The 9,234-nt window shown below is 35.7% G+C and overlaps 1 long non-coding RNA gene across 1 annotated transcript; it reads left to right on the top strand.

Annotated features, from left to right (window-relative positions):
• Nucleotides 1–298: 298 nt before the first annotated feature.
• Nucleotides 299–2,009, top strand: LOC125139464. The gene is made up of 2 exons (XR_007138520.1): nt 299–1,234; nt 1,313–2,009. It is a non-coding gene; the product is annotated as an uncharacterized LOC125139464 (long non-coding RNA).
• Nucleotides 2,010–9,234: the final 7,225 nt, after the last annotated feature.

Genomic DNA, 9,234 nt, shown 5'->3' with positions numbered 1-9,234 from the left:
TTTGAACTAGAATACAATTTCTCAATGTTGTTGGTTACTCAACATTTTTGTCAAAATCGGAATGACGGAAAAGGCGTCTAAGCTAATATTAAATTTCAGGATCTCAAAGCCTTAGGAGAAAACAGTAAGACTAGCAGAAGCTAGCAGCTTCTTCATCCATCAGCCTAGTAGTTCCTTCTCCTCATCAGATTTTTTCAGGAAAGCCTTCTGCATTGATTTTTCGGGTTCCAGTGTGATACAGGACTTTAAAGAAATAAAAATAAATCTATTTATTCAGCTAACCACTTGAGCTGTTATGATACATACAGTCTTTCACACGCACATGATTCATTCAGTGGCCTTAAGCAACAACACACTCGTCCCAAACCCTCCACCAAACAGCCGCACTAATCATATTGTTTTCTATAAAAGAATGAATAGCATGAACACTTAATTATCTCAAATGACTCAAACAGATCTTACTGGCAAATTGTATACTGAATCCAACCAACATTTAAAAAAAAATAAAAATAAAACCCAGGGTAATCTCCTTAACCCTGAGTTCTTTAAATGACGTCAAGTCATCATACTGTAGCTGCTTGCAGCATGAGCAATATGAGCAATGAGAGAACTTTCTTCAACTTCAGATAGCAAGTAGTAACAAGCTAGCAACGTATCACATGCTAGCCTAAAATCTTTCATGCTATGTACTAGCTAGCAAGCTAGACACTAAATATTTTCCATTTTAATTACAAGAGAAAGCAACAACAGACTGAATCCAATTCATCAGCATTTGATTTTCTTACCAGTGTTATAGGTCTTTCTCTTAAAATTTCTTAACAAGTTTTTAACAAATACTAGTAGTGTGCTTGTCTATTTTAAAAACCTTGAAGCCCTCTGGTGGGCTGGAGGCCCTACATGACTACTTATATGACTCTTTATAGGAGCACACAAATAGGGTTTTTATCAGAGAATATGGCAACTTTTATACCCTCCCTAAAATGTAATTCACTGATAAGATTATCCACCCACTTTCTGTAAAGCTTACTGAAGCCTATCCCAGAGGACTCCGGAAAGCAGGCAAGGGACGGACGACACTGAATGGGATGTCTTTACAACACAGTGCACAGTCACACACATTCTCACGGACAATTTAGAGATGTCAATCTACCTACAACACGTGTTTTATCACTGGGGAAGAAACCGTGAGTATGTGAAGGAATCTCCGTCGATACCACAATCCCAGAGCTGCAAGGTAAACATGTTAACCATTCAGCTATCATGCTCATGAAGTGTAATAAAATCATTTGCTTCATTTTTATATCTTACTCAGTAGTGAGGAGCCGGCATAATTGGAATATTGGGACATTTGGGACATTATAAATGTTGGACAGTGGTGGTTCATGCCGTTAAAGCTCTGGGTCGTTGTTCAGAGGATCGAGGTTCAAGCCCCAGCACTGCCACTGTCGGGCCCTTGAGTGAGGCCCTTAATCCTCTCTGCTCCAGGGGTGCTGTATCATCTCTGACTCCAACATCCAGTCTACATACACTGTGCTGTAATGTATATGTGACAAAAATAAAAGCTTCTATCTATCTTAAACGCACATGCAACTATGACTTCTTTACTTTTTTATGGTCTGAAAGAAAGAATAAAAAGAAAAGAAACATAGGAGTACTTTCATAGTTTATTTTTAAATGTACATTTTGAAACACTACACAAACTGTATAGTTTTTAGTATGTACATGTACTTCAGTTTGCAGGATTGTGAATAAGCACAGGAAATGTTATACCCTTGCCTTATTGCCTGTTATAATACGACATAGTACAGTACTGCTTGAACGAGGCCTGCAGACTGAAAAGCAGCAAATGACTGACATCAATAAAAAATACATGTCTGTTCTTGACCTTGTTTATTCTAGCCTTGAGTATTATCTGTCCGGTGTTGATTGTATCCATTGCTGATGTATATTTAAATGTACAGGTTTTTATTTTATAACAGTTGACCCATGCAATGTTACAGTTATACCAGGCTATGAATATAATAATATGCGTTAAATGCATATTGAAAAGAAAATGTGCATGATATTATATGAAAATAATAAACTCTGTCATTGTAATGATCTCATCATAGAGTAATTTAACAAAAGAAAAAACAAAACCGTTATATATTCAGGTCAGCAGATGGGGCTCAATCCTCCTGTGTGAACACGGATCACATGACCAGCAAACTAAGACTTCTGATCATGTTTGCTTTGAGTTTGTTTACTCTCTGCTTGAACTTTGGAATCTCTTTTTTCAAATAAGTTTCAAATGAGAAACGCTTTTAGACATAAGATACAAAATGTACACATTTATTGAAAACAGTGAATCAGTATAAATAAATATTAGATGCTTTAAATACTAAATAATATTGTGATGGCCCACTTTAGGCCTATAAAACATTCAGTGTGCATGTTAATCCTGCAGCAAGGCTTTTCTGCTTAACATCTGCGCTTGACGGTTCTTGGAAGCGTCTGTCGGAGAGCCCTGGTAATCCAACTGGAGTTTCCAAACAGAGCAAAGAAGCTGGATATCAGCATTCCCATTGGATTTTGTTTCGGTCACATGACCTCAAAGAGTTCTGGAGTTTCCACAAATATGACCCCATCTTCATCTGCTCAGGGCTGACGTACTGTGGTTGTGTTTTTCATATCTTTTTTCCCATTTCTGAGATATTCACACTCCGCCGCCTTGACACTGAATCTCTTTCCATCTTTGTTCATGCTGTTAGAGATAAGAAAGCGATGTCATTACAAACTGTATGAATACAAGAACATGTACAATCTATATCAAAATTCACACATGTTAAGTATGTTCAAGCTATTTTGACATTCACTTAAATCTTTTCCTTGCATGCAATACTTTTTTTTTGTTATTGGCTTACAATAAATAAGGTACAAAAAATGAAATAAGTCTCATAAAGTCTCCAGCATTTTGCAGAAAACTCCTGAAGGAGAAACTGAAACTGGGATGTAATGTAAGTGTCTCCTCACCTGTCCCAGCATTCCTGAAGTTGTACCGCCTGATATATATTAGGGCTAATACAGCGTCGATCTTTTGTCTTTTTGTCTGTACTCGTCTTCAGTATCAGTCTAAAAAAGCAAAACAAATCTTATTAGGAACAGAATTCCAAGAATTAAAGTATAGGCAGATCGAATGACTGATACATCTCCCGCTGTTACTATTTTAGCATGAAGAAGAAGGTGTAAAGGAACTCACATGATCTCTTTATCTTTGCAGCGGGATCTTGGTGCAGTGATGGAAAACTCTTCAATAGTTTTCCACTTATAAGCCTTCTGGGACGTGTTGGGACACTGGCATCTGTCTGGCACTGTTTGAGCTGAACAACAGACATATAGATTAGATTAGATTAGATAGATAGATAGATAGATAGATAGATAGATAGATAGATAGATAGATAGATAGATAGATAGATAGATAGATAGATAGATAGATAGATAGATAGATAGATAGATAGATAGATAGATAGAAATATTAATGCATGCAAATAAACAAGGCTACACAAAATCTACATAGTATATTAGACATTTTATTCTATTGTGAATCTCTTTACTTGGTACTTTTAAATGCAAAATTATTTCAACATCATTAAAGTTGAACTTTACTTTCAGCTGTATATTAAATTTGTCTAGTTAGCTTCCTATATATCTAGATATTTAGAAGGAGGATGCTAATAAACCCATACTGATTTGAAATATCTTAAAAGAGGCAAATGCATGAATGCAGGCTTACCATTAATGTGCTGGATGCAAAGGACCACAACCAGGATGAAGCTGACAGCGTTGGTAAGAAAAGCCATAATTAATGCAGTATATCGAGAAGAAACAAAAAGTGAAAGTCTAGAAGAGTGAGAAGTAGTAATGTGAGTGTCAGGAGAGTTTTCACTCTTATATAGCCCAGGCAGGAATTTCCACAAGACACACCCCTTATCGGAAAGGCCTGGAATTTCCAAGTTGAGCAGGGCTGGAATGTACAGAGAGAAAGTCAGAGGCATTGAACTGAAGGGGTAGCTGGGGTGATAAAGTGCTTTTCAGACGACTTAATCACAGTTAAAAAGGAGAAATGACCATATCTGGCTACTTTTAAAACAGCTTGCACCATTACATTCATTTTTTTTTCACAAGAAACTTGTATACAAAAACTGTTAACACGAAAGGAAATGCAGTTTGTGGTCAAATTCCCAACAGCACCAAGACCTCAGCATGAAATAAATGAACAGCAAAATAATAATAAGATTAAATGTAGAAATAAAATTTAAAAAAAAAACAAGCCTTGAATATAGCCATTACATAAAGTTTTATTTGTTTATTTCTACTTTTATTGAACATTTTAATAAAATCTAAAATCCAAATGCAAACAATTGAAATCTGTTTCAATAATAATTTCACATTATTTAATTATACATTATTGTACATTACTATTATAGCTATTAACTCACTCATCTCTCCATATACGGTACTTACTGTACAGTAATTGTTCCCAGATCGGATATAACTATCCGAAGACCCCTTTTCTCCAGAAGAGTTAGTCAGACATGGATTTTAGGAGCATGGAATTTATCTGAGTATAAGAGGAAATTATTTGATGTTTCATTGGCAGTTGTTGTTGATGATGTTGTCCTTCGGCTGCTTCCTGTTCATGGTCACTACAGCGTATCATCTTATCTACGTATTTGATTTTGGCACAGGTTTTACACCGGATGCCTGTTCTGACACAACTCCCATTTAATCTGGGCTTAAAAGTTAACCCCTGAGTGACTGGATGTGTTTCCTGCATGGGAATCAAACCGAGCCACGATGAGAGTGCAGGATCCTACCACTGGTCCACCCAAGGACCCTTGATGTTTTAATCAAAGTATTTGTAATTAAAGTTATTTTACTTTTTATCCAGCTATCAGTTATAGCATTTGTGAATATTTGCATCCATCTATCCATCCATCAATTTTCCGTAGCACTTATCATCTTACACAGGGTAACAGTGAACCTGGAGCATATCCCTGGATTTGGGTTGCACAAGGTAGGTGATGTACTGGACAAGCAGCCGACATATTACAGGGCACAGTCACACATACGTTCACACACCATTCACAAACAGCAGTTAATTTAGAGATGCCAATCATCCTACCACACATGGGGAAGGAAACCTAAGTACTCAGAGGAAACCCTGAAGCACATGGAGAACATGCAAACTCCACAGCAGAGGTAGAAATCTAACCCCCCAAACCCAGAGGTAAACATGCTAACCACCTGGTTTTGTGCATTTAAAGGAAATTAATCCTGATTTGTATAGTATTTTTTATTTATTTTATTGTATTTGTACATTTTATGCACATTCATCTTTGCCTATGAACAACCTATAATGTCGTCAAATATATCTGACCGATGTGGTCTGATTTTCCCCGAATTTCATGTTATTCTTGTTAAAACAAGCTATTTAATTACAATGTCAGTTAAACACGAATACTTTTGTAACCGAGTAATAACTAGGTACAATGCACTGTATTAACATATCTTTCAGTAGCAACTGAGCATAACAGTTTTCATGTCAATCTGCTGTCAACCTCGTCCCTGCAACAAGTCGGGGCGAGCACGCTTGCGAACTTGCTGTGACTAATCCAGAGGTTCACACCAGACTCACTGGCTATTCTGATATTTGTGTGAACCCATTATGAAAAGATCTCTGTAACACATTGCAGACAAGTGTTTCACCAGAAGCACCTGAGGCTCTATATTGATTACGTAATATCCTCTTCCTTTAACGTTTTAAACCAGTTCACACTAGTCCTGGAGTTTAGCCCTATGTGATTTACGCTCACACAGTCATGGGAAGGTTTATGCATGAGTTGCACAATTATACTGATCCTAGCAAGCCGTGTGTGCACCTTTAGGCAACTGCAGTGTGTAAAAACTTCTGCTTCAGTTAATGTACACATCCATAATCAGAATGGGGAAAAGCTTCTGAAAATCTCAGTGACGATGATGTGTTTGGTTTGATGATTTCAGAACCTGCTGATTATTTGGGATTTCATACATCAGTCTCTAGAGTTTACACAGAATGGTATTATAAAATAGAAAAAATAGAAAATAAAAGAATAAAACAAGCAAGGAATTTCCTTGTTGAAGAGAGAGGTCTGAGGAAACTGGAGAAATATCCAAAAGCTGACAGGAAAGCCTACAGTAAATGTAATAACATTTTACATTTGTGTTGAGCAGAAAAGCAGCTCAGTAGATATGGCATGTCAAACCGTAAGGGGAACCACTTCAGATTACACTCCTGTCAGCCAAGAACGGGAATCTGAGGCTACAGAATATATACACCCAAATTATATAGTTGGGAATTGGAAAAAGGTCCAGATTTGCACTATTCATTCATTTCAGGTGTCCAGTTTTGCTGAACCAGTGCTCACTGTAGCCTGTGTTGTCCAATTCAAATTTAAAATAAATTAAAAGCATGGTTTAATTACAGTGTCCCCAAAGTCTCCATTCATTAACACACACACACACACACACACACACACACACACACACACATGCATGTGAAGATAATGGTGGTAATAATAATAATAATAATAATAATAATAATAATAATAATAATAATAATAATAATAATAATAATAATTATTATTATTATTATTATTATTATTATTATTATTATTATTATTAATTTATTTATTTATTTATTTACTTATTTATTTATTTATTTCACATAGCATTTAAGAATTAATTGTAAAGGAACAAAAGAACATATTGACATCATTCTTATAGCTGGATCAGGAAGCTTCCTCAAGGTTGCAGTGAAGATGGAATGCCACCAGATGTGTAAAAGCGATGACTCTGTGTGTGTTTACAAAGAAATGCCAATGTTCCATCTGTTTGTACTGTTTGTTTTATACTGCACAAGTTTGCACGTATTTTGGAACAGTGTGATTGTACTTAATCCCTAATTCCTTGTATTTTTTTATGTTTTTATGTAACACCATGGTCCTTGAGCTATATATGGTTGATATAATACACAATATACAATAATATACCTCTTGATTTGAAACTTCTCCATATTTTTCACTCATTCACACAGCTTATATCAGAGGACCTGGTTATGAGGAGAACTTCATGCATGAACCTCTTTAAAAAAGTAAAAATAAATATATTACTAGGTCCAATTTTTTGTGTCTATCTTAACCTTACAAACTGAAACTTTTTTCGTTCCTCGAGTTCCAAGCCTCCGGAATATCACATCACCTCAGCTCGGGGCCACAGAAGCCCACCTACGGAGCACACCTTAGATTCACCCTCTATGCACAGCACCATAAAGTCTTCACATATCAAACACTGCCGTAAATAAAAACCACACTTAAACTCACAATTTCTGATAGTTTCTGTGTCCATCTCTCTTGCAGGCCGAGCATGACAGTGTGCATATAAAGTACATAATATAATGCTTTGAATAAACCTGTTATTGATGTGCATAAAGGAATACCTGATGCCTATGATACAACAAACATTATGACTTATGTGAACCAGGACAAGCTCAGGCATGACTAATCAAATCTATATCTATGCCATCCAATTGGGACTCATTCTGGGAAATAAACTCCCACGGCTGCTTTAAAAATGAAAGTATTTTCTATTTTCCCAGGTCTGAAAGGAACTAAAGTGTAATCTGGAAATCTTTGTCAAATCTCTCCTGAAGTCATGAGATTGAACTGAGGGCAGATTTCCAGCATGCACACACATTAGAGCTTCTTGCAAACTTGGCAAACGGACAGCTGTTAGGCTGACAGCATGTTTAGTTAACCAGTGCAGCTGTGAGATCTCAGCGCTCAGAAACCTTGTGATTTGGAGGAAAATAAAACCTAACTTGCAATACCAAGGAATTATGGCAGTCAGATCAAACAGTTATCCCTCCTAACACAATGTATTGCATCAACTTCATTGTTTTTTTTTTTTTTTTTTTGATTGATTGATTTACACAAATATGTCTAACATTTGAAGGTTCAAGTAAATTAGTCACATGTATGATAATGAATCCAAAAAGTATATATTTATTTGTTGCATTGACCTTTGGAAGTATGCTCAGTTTTGTTGTTAACTTTCCTTCTAGACCCAGATATCTTACAAAATAGGGTAAGGCCTTTTAGAAGTGCATGTATAAAGATGTCTCTATTCATATTTTTGTCACTTCTGACCAGTTTTTTAGTTCCTGCTGATGAAAAAAAATCACCACAACATATGCTACCACCACCATGCTTTAGGGATGTGCAAATATGGCCAAATATGTTGTTTGTTTTTCATGCCAAGGTTGAAAACTTTTTTTTTAATCAGTGCTTTTGGACCATTCTATTTTTATGTGAATGCAAATATATAGACATATAAGTACAATTAAGTGTTTTTTTCCGGGGTGACTGGGGTGAATACTGCACAGTTTAACTCCACATTAGGAAGCAGGATTTAAAATGCTTCAAATTCAATCTTTTCTAGAAAGCAATGAGGCAGCTCAATCAAATAGAAGTAATTTTGTTCAGTTGTAGATACATGACAGGATTTCTGCTACTTCTATCACTCATCCTTTCATACAGTAGCTTTGAAAAATTCGGTATGTATTAATCAAATTAATGCAATCCAGCATTGCCACCCACTGGCTTAGGATTGCTGTATTAACTGCAAAGAACTGGTGATCGTGGATGTTGGTCTGAGAATTAGCCGTAAGATAACAATGCATCTGTGGAGCTCTGATTAGATTAACATTTAACAACCAAATAAAAACAGCTACAAAGGGCTAACAATAAAGATGCCTAATGGCGCTACCATTGTGCTCTTGGCAGCGAGGATTATACAAGGAGTGTTCAAATTTATACAACAGAATATCAACAAGAGAAAATGAAAACCTGAAAAAAAAAAAAGAAAGAAAAGGTAAGATCAGTGATATATAAGCAAACAAATGTCTTACAGTGTTTTTTTAGGATTTTTTTTTTTTTTTTTTTTTTTTAATTACTTAAGAAGCCCTTATAGTTCTAGTTTTTTATACATGGCTTGGTATAAATTGCATAATATTTATTAATCATCATTATCTATTCTCTGGATAAGTTAGACAGACTCTCCAAGTAAAAGAACACAGAGCTTTACAAAGTGCATTTCATGAATTTTTCCTCTAATATAAAATATGTTCTTCAGTGTTCTTCATAGTGTCCTTTAACC

Source organism: Tachysurus fulvidraco, chromosome 18, assembly GCF_022655615.1.
Source record: "Tachysurus fulvidraco isolate hzauxx_2018 chromosome 18, HZAU_PFXX_2.0, whole genome shotgun sequence".
NCBI lineage: Eukaryota > Metazoa > Chordata > Actinopteri > Siluriformes > Bagridae > Tachysurus > Tachysurus fulvidraco.
This window is presented reverse-complemented; position numbering and strand designations above follow the sequence as displayed.